Raw genomic sequence first — 11,728 nt, forward strand, 5'->3', positions numbered from 1 at the left:
GGGGGAATAGGGGAGGTGTGATAGGTTTCTTTTCATCTTCCTTTTCCCACTGAAATACCCGTAGGTGCCTTTATTATTCTTAGTTTTGGCATGCTTTTCCAAATTCAGCTTCAACTGAGCCTTAGCTATACTGATCCCATCCTCACACACTCATGTGTTACCACTGTATTTTTCCCATGATTTGTCTCGCTGTGTATTGTCTGCATATTACCTACTTGCATCACATCTATTAATTTTCAATAACCTTCTGGCTTTAACTTGTTTTCAAAAAAACCTTTTTGCATTATGTATGTTGTCTCCATATTACCTTCTTGCTTTTTAAACAAGGAGGTAGTTAGTCTGCCAAGCTGGTCTCCTGCATTCCTTGTCTGACTTCTTAAAAATGGGAATTGTGAGTTCTTAGTCTCTAGGAAAAATATCTTTAAATAGGTGTTCAGGTCTGTTCAGCTGCATTATCTCTGAGGGCAGTGTCCAGGGCATCCTATCCACTACTTCCTTAAAAAACTGAAAATTTGCTCCCCTAAACTTTAGGGTCTTAATCACTGACAGACTCCTAAGTGCTCTTGCATATAAATGTCAATATGTAGACAAATGTTTACAAAAGCCAGTGTGAATGAACGTGGGGGGAAAAGCATTTTAAGAACAGTTCTAATGCCAGAGTTCACAGCCCAGCACTCAGAATTCTCAGCTGGCACTCACTCTCAAGTGCTGCAGCAATAATGAGTCCCAAGGCACGGGAAACTGCCATTGCCATTGCACCCCTTGCACTCCCCTGGAAAAGCAAGTGCTGGCACACTGCTGCTGTCCTTCCCTACACACGGATTTCAGCACAGACCTTATTGGTACTCATGTTGCGCATTCTCAGCTGTAGATTGCAAACGTGGTACTATCAGGAAATAGTTCTTTGTTACACTGCATCAGCAATGGTGGAGATGATTCCATTCCTGATAGTTCAACAGAGTATAACTTACAGGAACAGTAAGTCACCTGTAGCCGAAATTAGATTCTGTTCCTAATTATTTCACAGAAATTTTGGGGGACTTTGAACATGCCTTCTAGGAATGATTATCAGGCTCCCTGGTTTCTTTTCTTTCTTGCATTCTGGACTACTCAAAGGGCTGTGGTATTGATATGAAATAATTCTTTATGACAGACTCCTCTAAGCTTTATTCTCCACTTAAGATTCTTCAGCATTCTGGAAAAGACCTGCTTTCCCCTTGCTCTCTGATTGTTTTCTGCTACACCTTGGCAGGTAAAAAAAAAAAAAAAAAAGAATTACTGAACTGCTTGCTTTGGAGAGGAGAGAGAAATCACCACTGCAGCTGAACCTGAGCCAGCACATACCCAGGTACGCAAGAAGGTCAAGAGCAGCCTGGCCTTTACCAGGCATAGTGTGGCCAGCAGGACCAGGGCACTGAGTGTCCCCCTGTTCTGGGCACTGCTGAAGCCAAACATCAAATCCTCAGGTCATTTGTGGGACCCTCATGACAAAAAAGACATTGAGAGACTGGAGTGTGTCCACAAAAGGGAAGAGCTCTGGGGAAGGGGCTGGAGAACAAGGAGCAGCTGAGAGAGCTGGGTGGGGCTCAGTCTGGAGAAAAGGAGGCTCAGCACAACTTCTGGTTCTGCACAACTCCCTGACAGGAGAGTGTGGCCAGGTAGTGATTGGACTCTTTCAGATAACAAGTAACAGACAAGAGGGAATGGCCTCAAGTTGCACTTGCAGAGGTTTATCATGGAATCATTGAATAGGCTGAGTTGGACGGGATCTACCAGGATCATCTAGTCCAACTCCCGGCCCAGCACATGACACCCCAACCATCTCATCATATACCGGAGCATTGTCCAAATATTTATTGAACTCGGTCAGGCTTGGTGCTGTGACCACTTCCCTGGGGGAGCCTGTTCCAGTGCTCAATCACCCTGTGGTCCTGATAACCAACCTAAACCTCCCCTGATTTAGCTCAGGGAGCCAGATTATGTTGAGCCGCTGCTTTGGGGCTTTTGATTAATGCCTATTAACATTATCATTATAGATTATTTATCAGAGGCTGAGACAGCAATAAATGATAAACTTTCAGACCAAGTTTGAGCTCTACAGAACAATCCCTCAGCAGGATACAGTCTAAAAGTACCTGGTTTGAAACACTACTCTGAAATACGAGCAGCCCACATCCTCCACAATTCTCTCTCCCCTGAAAGGAAAAGCTCCAGAGTTTCTGATCAAGATTTTGTCCATTCGCAAAAGCACTTGCCTGTGACCTCTATGTATGACCAGCAGACATGATGAGCTGATTGCTCCAGCAATACCCTCCGGGTATTTTTCACCTTTTTTCACCTCTAGATCACCCACTTTACTTGTCGCACATTGTCCCCATGCGAGCAGAGTCTATTGCTCTCTGTGCTTTGGTGACCTTGCCAGCTTCAAACCTTCCCCACTACTGCTCCCTCCCACAGCCCTGCTCGCTGCCCCGAGGCAGTTTGTTCCCCTGTCCCACACACCAGCGGTACGTTGGACCAGAACGTCCCTGGGGCAGAGTCGCCACTTTGGCTACACCCCGACAAAGGCTCCAGAGATTCCCAGTTAGACACTTGCAGAACTTCAAAATACTGTCATTAAAACGGCCCCTTTTCCACCAAAGAAAAAACTCGCAAACAGCGGAGCGGCAGGCCGTGTTGGACATGGGTGAACAGCGAGCTCATGGGCTGCTGCCCAAGCGGCACTGAGCTCAGCTGAGTGACAATGAGTGCTACTGAGTGACATCGAGGGCAGCCGAGGCTAGCCATGCACAGCTGAGCCTGGCCAAGCGCAGCCAGGCCCAGCCAAATGGGGTGTGTCAGCAGGGTTGCTGCCTTGCAGGGCCAGTCCAGGCTGGCCCAGCATTGATCTGGACTTGTGGTGGCCACCGGCTAGTGAGCAGGATGGTGCTAAATGGCATAGGGGTGGCAGTCCTGGGTGCCTGCACCCTTCCAGAGAGCGAGGTGCTTCTGCTGGTTTGGGACAGACCACCCAGTGGGCATGCTCATGCCATGAGCTGCCGGGGGAAACTGGAGGGTGATTGGCTCCTGGCAGAGACATGGGCAGGTGCAAACGCCTGGAACGGGGATGGGGAACGGCCTCTGTGGTGTCCGTGAGGAAAGCTGTCCTGTGGGCATGCTGAGGGTCTCCTGGCCCAGCCAGAGTTGCCTCCATGGGGACATAGAGGGGCTCCCAGAATCCTTGATGCAGGGATGGGATGGGATGGGATGTGACAGCATGTGGTAATCTTTCTCATCAGAGCCCCCATGTCAGACTGCCCTGCTCAGCAGCACAGATCTTGCGCCACGGGATTCTGGGTGCGTCACTGGGGCACCGGAGACTGGCTTAGCTGCAGCTGGGGAGCAGGCATGTGTCATGGCAGAACATAGCACAGAGCGTTATCTTGGCTGTCTTGCAAGCAGTGTTGTGTTGGTTTGAAAGTAAAACCAGTGCGAGACTCCAAGTCAGTAATACAATTTAATAGGAGAAAAGAGAAAAAATAAAATACATGCAATAATATAAAAGAATAAAACACCGACAAAGTCAGAAATACAACCTGACACCCTGTCAGTCAGGGTGTTGGTAGCAGTCCGTATAAATGGTGGCTGCAGTCCTCCTGGATGACAGATGTGATTCAGTTGAAGCAGTGCTCATGTAGAAGGTGAAGTTTTCCTCCGAAGATCCAGCGATAATGTGGAAATGGTCCGACTACCCTCTGGGATCCAGTGGAAAGGGCTGCCCTCGCGTCCCAAACCCCAGTTTTTTATCTAGGTAGGAAAGGCGTGTCTGCTCCCCCTGGCTGGGGCATCTCCCAATGGGATGATGTAATCTTATCAGTCACACAATAGGACTTAATGGCCCATTAACAGAATATATCTTCTGGAGGAAGGATGGGTTGTGAAAAGATAAAGATGATCATTCCCCTGATCTTATCAGATGGCACATCAGCAGAGGATATCTCCCACAAAGATAAGGATCACCACCCCTCACACATTTTAACAGATGGTGATAGAATACACATTTGTGTATTGTACCCCAGGACAAGTGTAAGAAAGAAACTGGCTGAAATAAAGACAAAATAGATTTTTACCAATTTCTGTGCCTTTACCTGCACATGAGAACAATGGCATTTCTTACCCGCAAGGCAAAAAAGGTGTTAGTGTAGCCTTAGGAATGGCAAGTGCCTAGGCATTAAGTTGAGCGACTACGTATGAGGGAGTCTTGAGAGGTTTCCTCCCCCATGGCGCAGGTGTATTCTCATTCTCGTGCTGAACTGAAAAGTCCGGGCATGGCAAGTCTGGCCTGCCTTGTGCAGAGACGAACACAAATGCGGGGCTATGATCCTCTGTGTTCGGAGCTCTGCTTCCGGGTGTGTGGGCCGCCATGAGCCCGCAGCAGCCGCCGAGGACACTGTGGATTGTGGATGAGGCTGGGCTGGCCCCCCGCCCCCCCGTTGGTCCGACAGCGGCAGGAGTGCCGTCGGAGCGGCATCGCCTGAGGGCCCCATGGGGGGCGGGAAGAGAGCCGGGAGTGACTCCGAGCGACACCGGAAGCGATATCCGTAGGGCCCGGAAGGCCAGCGTTGCCATCGAGTTTGGCCGGTAGGAGGTGTCTAAGGTGCTTTGAAAGGTGGAGCTTCTTTGCTCTCGGACAGTCTGGGAGAGCTGAGGGTGTCCAATCTGGAGAACAGAAGGCTCCAGGGAGATCTTCGAGCCCCTTGCAGTGCCTGCTGGGGCTCCAAGATAGCTGGGGAGGGACTTTGGAAAAGGGTCTGGACTCGCAGGACAAGGGGGAATAGCTTCAAACTGCCAGAGGGCTGGGGTAGACGGGATATTGGAAAGGAATTCTTCCTTGGGTGGGTGCTGAGGCCTGGCACATGTTGCTCAAAGAGGCTGTGGCTGTGGCTGCCCCATGGCGGGAAGCGTCCAGGGCCAGGCTGGAGCGGACATGGAGCAACCTGGACTAGTGGAAAAGTGTCCCTGCCCGTGTCAGGATGTGGGAAGAAGATAATTTGTCTCTAAGGTCGCTTCCAGTCCAAACCATTCTGGGATTCTAGGATTCATGGAAGGCCCTTTTCCAAGTGAAGTGTTGTATCTCTTGGCTCCCAGCTTGTAGTTGCCAGTTCTTCTGGAAGCAGGCGTGGCGAAGCAGCTGTGATGAGCCATGGGTTCTCAATAGGACGAGTGTGATATATTTGCAGAGAGGAAGGCTGCAGACAGATCTTCAAGGTCCAGGTAAAACAAGCAAAGGATTGAATAAAAGCCAAAGGTTGGTTGTGTTAGTCAGTTTGCTGGCTGTTGAAATGGCCCCGGGTCATTTTCAACATTTCTAATTTGGATTTGTTGGAGTAAAAAATGAATGTGTTACCTTCAGCGTAGGCTCTCCAATGCATCTCCATGTGCTCCCATCTCTTTGTTGTATATCGGGTTCTATTAACTGAAGACAGAATCATAACACAGTAGTAAAACATTTAGAGGTGTAGTTAGCCAGCTTCAGGAGTTTTCGACTCAGCTGTTGACTTTTCTGGTAACTGTAGGCAAGGCAACACAATCCAGTTACTCCACTTTTCCTCTCTGAGGAAAAGATGATCTTTTTTTTTTTTTTTTCCTCATTTTGAAAATAGCCTTGAATGAAGAGAGTTATGCATGTGGCATGTAGGATTCATTATTTTACCTTTCTCTTCTGCTGTCTTTCGCGTACTAGTCTTTTTAAATTTTTTTTGTCGCTGTTCTCCATTCAGTAGGTTTGAAAGAATTCTAATTGTTGAGATGATGGTTCTTTGAAGGCTCACTTAGCCCACCTTTTGGGTGAAGGAAAGAAGAAGACAAGGTCCTCTAGGAAGAGTAAAAAGCATACTTTCAAGAGACATTCAGAGATGTCTGCTGATGCCATGCAATTAGCGTGTAATCAGCAGAAATGTGTTGGAAAAACACCCATCAGTGACTTCACAAGAAAGCCACACTAAAGTCAGGTAAAGAACAGAAGCATAAAACCCCAAAGGTATGAAATGGACAGATTTTCATTGGGAATGAGCAACTCCTGAATTCTTGGTTCTAGAACTAGGGGCTTGTAATAAATAGACTGTCTCCTTGCCAAACGTAAACTTGGTGTCATGAACTGCTCACTGCCCGTTGAAGTGCAGGGCTAGTAGACTAATATTTGCCATGGCAGGCATATTGTATGGCTTTCCTGTTAAAAAGAAATTGGTTTTGCTCATAGCAATCTAGATATGTACCCAGTCTGACACCTATTTTTTAGGCTATATTTCCAAGTAAATGGCTTCCATGATGATGCAGTAAGTTTATGTCATGAACAGGACTGAAGTGATTGCATGCATCCTTTTTTACCCTAAGCCAGCTGCTGAGTAATGAGACAGAGACTCTCACTGACGCCAAGGAGTGCCCGTGCTTTTGGGAAAAGCACTGGGCAGATAAAGCCTATTTCCACATTTCTTGCTAGCGTCTCCTTCAAAGTTCATGGGTTTGTTCATCTTTTAGAGCTGTTCTAGATGTTCTTTGTAGTTTACATGTACTAAATGTAGCAGGTATTGCTTTCATGCCGTCCTACTAGATTTGAAGTTGGGATCTACTCAGGCTTCAATGTCTCAGAAGAAGCAACGTCGATTCTTTGAATTCTATTCTTGAACGTGAGAATGCTACTTATGTAGTTAATGAATTAATTAAATCGAATTCACTTGAATGGAAAAATTGTCTTGTTCGTGTAGATTTTAACTTGGGAAATTGATATTTGAGTTCTACTTTTCATTGTTGTTGCTTTTCTGTATTGTTTGATTGCACAGATAGCAGATGTACTGACCAAGTATTGTGTGAAACTGGAGGAAATGTCCTTCCTCTTGGCAGCTGATGTTCACAAGCTCATTAACGCTAAGGCCATGGTAAATGTTTTACCTGGGGCAAGATAGCAGTCTGAATATTCCTAGAATGTCTTTCTTTCCCCAGATGAAATTCATTTTTTCTGCCTATCAATCACTGAAATATAGGAGAAATTTCTACTTGGCAGGCTATTGGTTATCATTTGTGTTCTTTTCTCCCCTCATTTTCTGTAGAAGAGACAATTTTTGGTTTGTTTTTGCATGTTGTATGCTGCTTCTACTTCTGGTTTTATTTTTTAATACACAGAATATAAACAGAGCACTGCTGGATAATGAGAGGGCAACTGCCAAGCTACTCTTGAATCGAATGCAATCAGAGCTTGAGAAAGAAAAATGGCATCAACTGAAATGGCAAGGGACTGGAAGCTCATGCAAAAGAAGTGTGGAGTTCAGAGTTTCAGGTCAGAAATTTGGCAGTCTTCTTTTGGACAATGAGCAACACCAAGAGGCTAGTGTTCACTTTTGGTTTCTATCAAAGTAATACTTGATCATTTTTTCTTTCTACGTGATACCACGTATGATATCACATATATCATGTGATTCCATTCTACATATCTACTTTCCATCCTGCAGAGAATTTATGGCAAGTGAAGAAATACAGAATCCCCCAACTGTGAATATGGAAATGGAAAAGTTGATAAAGGAGCAGATGGTACTCAGTGAAGAGAGACTGAAGGTTTTGCAATATATCGGGTATGGCAAAAGAGGGTATAGCATAAAGGAAAACAATTGTTGCTGGAGTTAATGAAGGACTTGGCTACAAAATGCACTTTGCTTCCTGTCAATGTGTGATTGCTAAATGCAGCAGTAAGGCAGGGTCTACATCTATTTCTGTACAGCTCTTTTGAATGGAAAAAATGCATTCTTGATTTTCAGTGCCCCAGCTACACTTAATAGGTGACGATCAGGCTCTAAAAATGGAGGAATGCAGAAGTAAATCTCGAAACATAGCAGAAATGGGCAAAGAGGGGTGGAGAGCTAGAACTTGGTGGTTTTGTCAAGGCATATTTTTCTCCATGGCGTGGGATTTTATTTGCGGAATAAATGAAGAGAGGAGTCTGGATAGAAATCTAACGTTGCTACGTTTGAATATCCATCCTGAACACAAGACACATTGGTGTGGGTGCAATGCATTACGATCTTTACAGGGAGGTTTTTTACGGTGGATGTAGGAACCAGGTAGATGACAGTTAGTTCCTTATCGGGCAGTAAACAGTTGGCCTTGAACAACAACAATCTCAGGTTTATTTTCATTGCCAAGATGGCTGTAAATAAAAGAAAGCCCAGTAGTATGGATATTCGGATTCATAATTTTATATTTGAAGTACTGACTGGTTTGTATTTTAGGATACCTGACTCTTGTTTCCTGCTTTGATAGCACCCTGTTGCCTCCAACACGTGCCAAATCCGATGGAAACGAACGGTGCAGAACTCTGGAGAATTGAAACAAAAGTCTAGGTAGGTCGGGAAATCCTAAGAGCAGTCTGGAATTCGAGCAATATTTTCTTTTCTCCTGGGCAACGATGAGGCAGACGGTTGCTTTGAGAGTGCATGTTTGCTCTATTCTTTGTTCCGTGTGTTGCCACATACCTTCTCAGTTGCTTGGAGGTGGCAGTAAGAGCCAAAGAGGCTGCCTGTGGCATGGCTTTCCTTTGGCCAGTACAAACACCTGTGCATGGGGAGATCTAGCAGGAACTGGCTCGGTTAGAATGAATCTGGGGGAAATCAAAAGTTAATTTTGACGTGGATCCCTTCTCAATCATACAAAAATACTCCTTTTTAACTCTTGGAGAAGAAGAGGGGAAGTATGAGAAGAAGAGGGGAAGTATTGGAGATACTTCCTTTCTCTGTGTCCTTGCAGCATGCCTTCCCGCTCTGTGTCTGCCTTCTCTTGCTCCAGAGCACATCCAGTTGGGATGTTTGTAGCCTGTATGGTAGCAAAGAAGTTGGTAGCGATTGTTAAGTACCTTGCTACTTTGAAGCATAATGATAAACAGCTGTGTATGAAAATGTCTTGATTTCTTTGGCTGGTAGTGTCTGGTGTCTGTAGGCACTGCTGGCATCTGTTCCGTGTGCTGAGATTCAGCACATGGCCTCTGTCATGTTTCCATGTCACACTGCACTGTGAAAGATGGGAATTTTGACTGTGGTCTGTTCCGTATCATTCAGACAGCCCTAATGTGGAGTGCGTGGAGAAAATGAGCATCCAGTATGAGCTGGTCGAGGGCAAGTGTCAGGAGAAAGGGCAGATGTGCAAGTTGAGTGCCACAGCTTTTGGCTGTGATAGCCGTGGTCCAATGCGTCATTAGAGTAAAGTGCGTCTGAGGATGCACCAGACACTGAGATAACAAGCAGAATTCCTTTTTAACCTCCTCCTTACTCTGTTCAAAAAGTAAGCCATCCGTTTGGTTTCACAGTAGTAGTTGGTATTTGTGCTTGAAATGTGGAAAAGCCGTAACAAATGCCAGTAATGAAGGGAGTGCTGTCCTACATGAATGTGGAAGATGCAAGGAGCCTCAGCCCTTGTGCTAAATCTGTCTTCTCTTGGGAAAGAAATTCCACCTCTGCCTCAATTTCTCCCTTTGTGTCCAACCAGATGGTATTGTTTAGTAATCTAATATGGCATGTAGGAGGCTGAATCTATCTCTGTCCATCACAAGAAAAGAAACACTACGTTTAGCCAGGCTCTCTGAAAGCCACACAGTATTTCTTCTGTGCATGTCAATAATTTGTTCTTCTTTTCCTTCAGATGACCCTGTTGGATGTGAACATTTGCACAGCAGAAGATGCTGAAGTTGTGCACTCCAACATGCTTCAGATGACTGAGAAACGAAAATGTAGGTTTGAAGAAGAAGTGGAGCACGTGGATGTACGTTTCTTTTATTTGATGACATATATCTTCATCACTCCTTGGGATGAGTCTGTTCTTGCTGTGCTCCCACCTGCAATGCCTTCTGCGTGGTAGGCTATTGATGTCACCTTAGAAAGAGGTCCATAGTGTGACAAAACACTCCAGAGAAACAGTTTGGTGTGGAAGAGTTTCATGTGGAAGTGTTCATAATTCTTGTGTTTATTATTTGTAATAGAAATAGATTGTATTTTTATGATCATTTCTATCTGAAATACATAGGATAGCGATGAATGACGTATGGCCCAGTCTGCTTAAGATCAGACTTCAGGAAGAGCTGGAAATGATCTCCCAAATGTCTTCCAATCTTTTCTATACATAAAAAAAGTCGGGCAGTTGTTTCTAAAGGGATAAATGATAGAATGTGATTTGGTGCTTTATGGTGCCAGAATAAACAGAAGTTTTGAGAATCCGCATTCTTACCAGTTTACTTGGAGACTGATTTTTTTTTACTCTCCGGATAGAAGACGCCATGTTGGATACCAGTCGTAAAATTCCAGGCAGCCTTTTATCATGTTACATATCCTCTTACTCATTCATTTCACCTTCCAGCAGTTTAGAAAGAACTTGTTCACTTGAATGTTTTTCTTTGGAGTGATTTGAAGGAGACGGCTAAATGGCCATAATCCAGGTAGAAACATAAAAACAAGGGTGTGCTATAAAGACAGGACTTCTTAATGCAAAGAGCCCTCTGAAATTCAAAATACCTGCTATAAAATTAAAAATGTAATCTTTGACTTTTAGATGGGAATTTCTCCTCTTCAGTTTCATTCTGTCAGGTGCATTTTTGCTAACTGCTTGATTCACGCTGAATGGACAGTCCTGTCTTATTGTTGGTATGGCAACAGCGATAGAGATCACTGCTGCTTTCTGTAGAAAGTGGCTGCAAGTTGCTATGACGAGATCTTGTGCAGGTCTAGAGTCTGATTGGATGTGAGGTTCTCATTGTTTCAGAACACCAACTTGGGGTGGCAGTGTCAGAGGTGTTCATTATCTAGGAAGATTTTCATAGGCGATGAGTTTTGCTGAGGTAGCTTTCTCTTCTGGGTGTAGAAGATATGTGCATAATTAACTTCCTTGAATCCTAAAGAGTTGGGGAGATTTTAGTATCTACGAAACCATTTTTACTAGCTTTTTTATGTGGCCTTAGATGATGAAAGTGATCTGGATACAATCTTAGAAAAAAGGCAAACGGTGAGCTGTGAGGAGGAGCTGAAGGAGTATCTGGAGAACACCCTTTCTTCTTGAGATCAACTTAGAACAAGGTATGAATTTGGTATGTTTTGTAAACTTAAAAGGTAGAGCATCTTTGAACATTGGTTGTACTACTTAGGCCTTGTTTTAATGCTGTTGTGTGAAGGTATGGAAAAAGAGTGCTTTTCACTTCATGTAAGAATATAGAACAATGTCCCTACTGAACAAGGTTAAGGCAAATAATGCCCACGGTTTAGGAATGGGACAAAGGAAGACTGCTATCATTCAAAAACCATAGCACATCAGTATTACTGTGCATACCATCACATCCATGCCTTATTCAGAAGGTAAAAGTAGTAGTGCAGATTCTTGGATCACCGGAATCAGAAGTTGGTCTGCACCATCATCTCTTCACTCATAGATTTGATCTCATTCAAAGTTCTAGGAACTCAGACGTTTAAGACAGCCAAGCACCGGCAACTTTAAAAACCATCTAAAAATGGGTACAATACCGCTCTCCTTCCTGAAGATCTTAGCAGCAGCTCTGAAGCCGTAGAGGAAGCAGCACTGTTCACACAGCCAGGAGGTCTTTCCTACCTGCTCGATCAGAGGCACATTAGAAGAGCAGTATGGACCTGAGGGGCAGATGCACATACCTTCACACACCTCGCAGTGGGACTGTGGTTAGAGCTGGAGGTTTGATACTCTTCCTAAT

At 44.8% G+C, this 11,728-nt stretch overlaps 1 long non-coding RNA gene across 1 annotated transcript; it reads left to right on the top strand.

Annotated features, from left to right (window-relative positions):
• The first annotated feature begins 7,089 nt into the window (after positions 1 to 7,089).
• On the top strand, positions 7,090 to 8,369 carry LOC148220460 (uncharacterized). Its single transcript, XR_015798806.1, has 3 exons — positions 7,090 to 7,312; positions 7,485 to 7,604; positions 8,290 to 8,369. It is a non-coding gene; the product is annotated as an uncharacterized LOC148220460 (long non-coding RNA).
• Positions 8,370 to 11,728: the final 3,359 nt, after the last annotated feature.

Source organism: Sturnus vulgaris, chromosome 38 (assembly GCF_052056855.1).
Source record: "Sturnus vulgaris isolate bStuVul1 chromosome 38, bStuVul1.hap1, whole genome shotgun sequence".
Classification (NCBI taxonomy): domain Eukaryota; kingdom Metazoa; phylum Chordata; class Aves; order Passeriformes; family Sturnidae; genus Sturnus; species Sturnus vulgaris.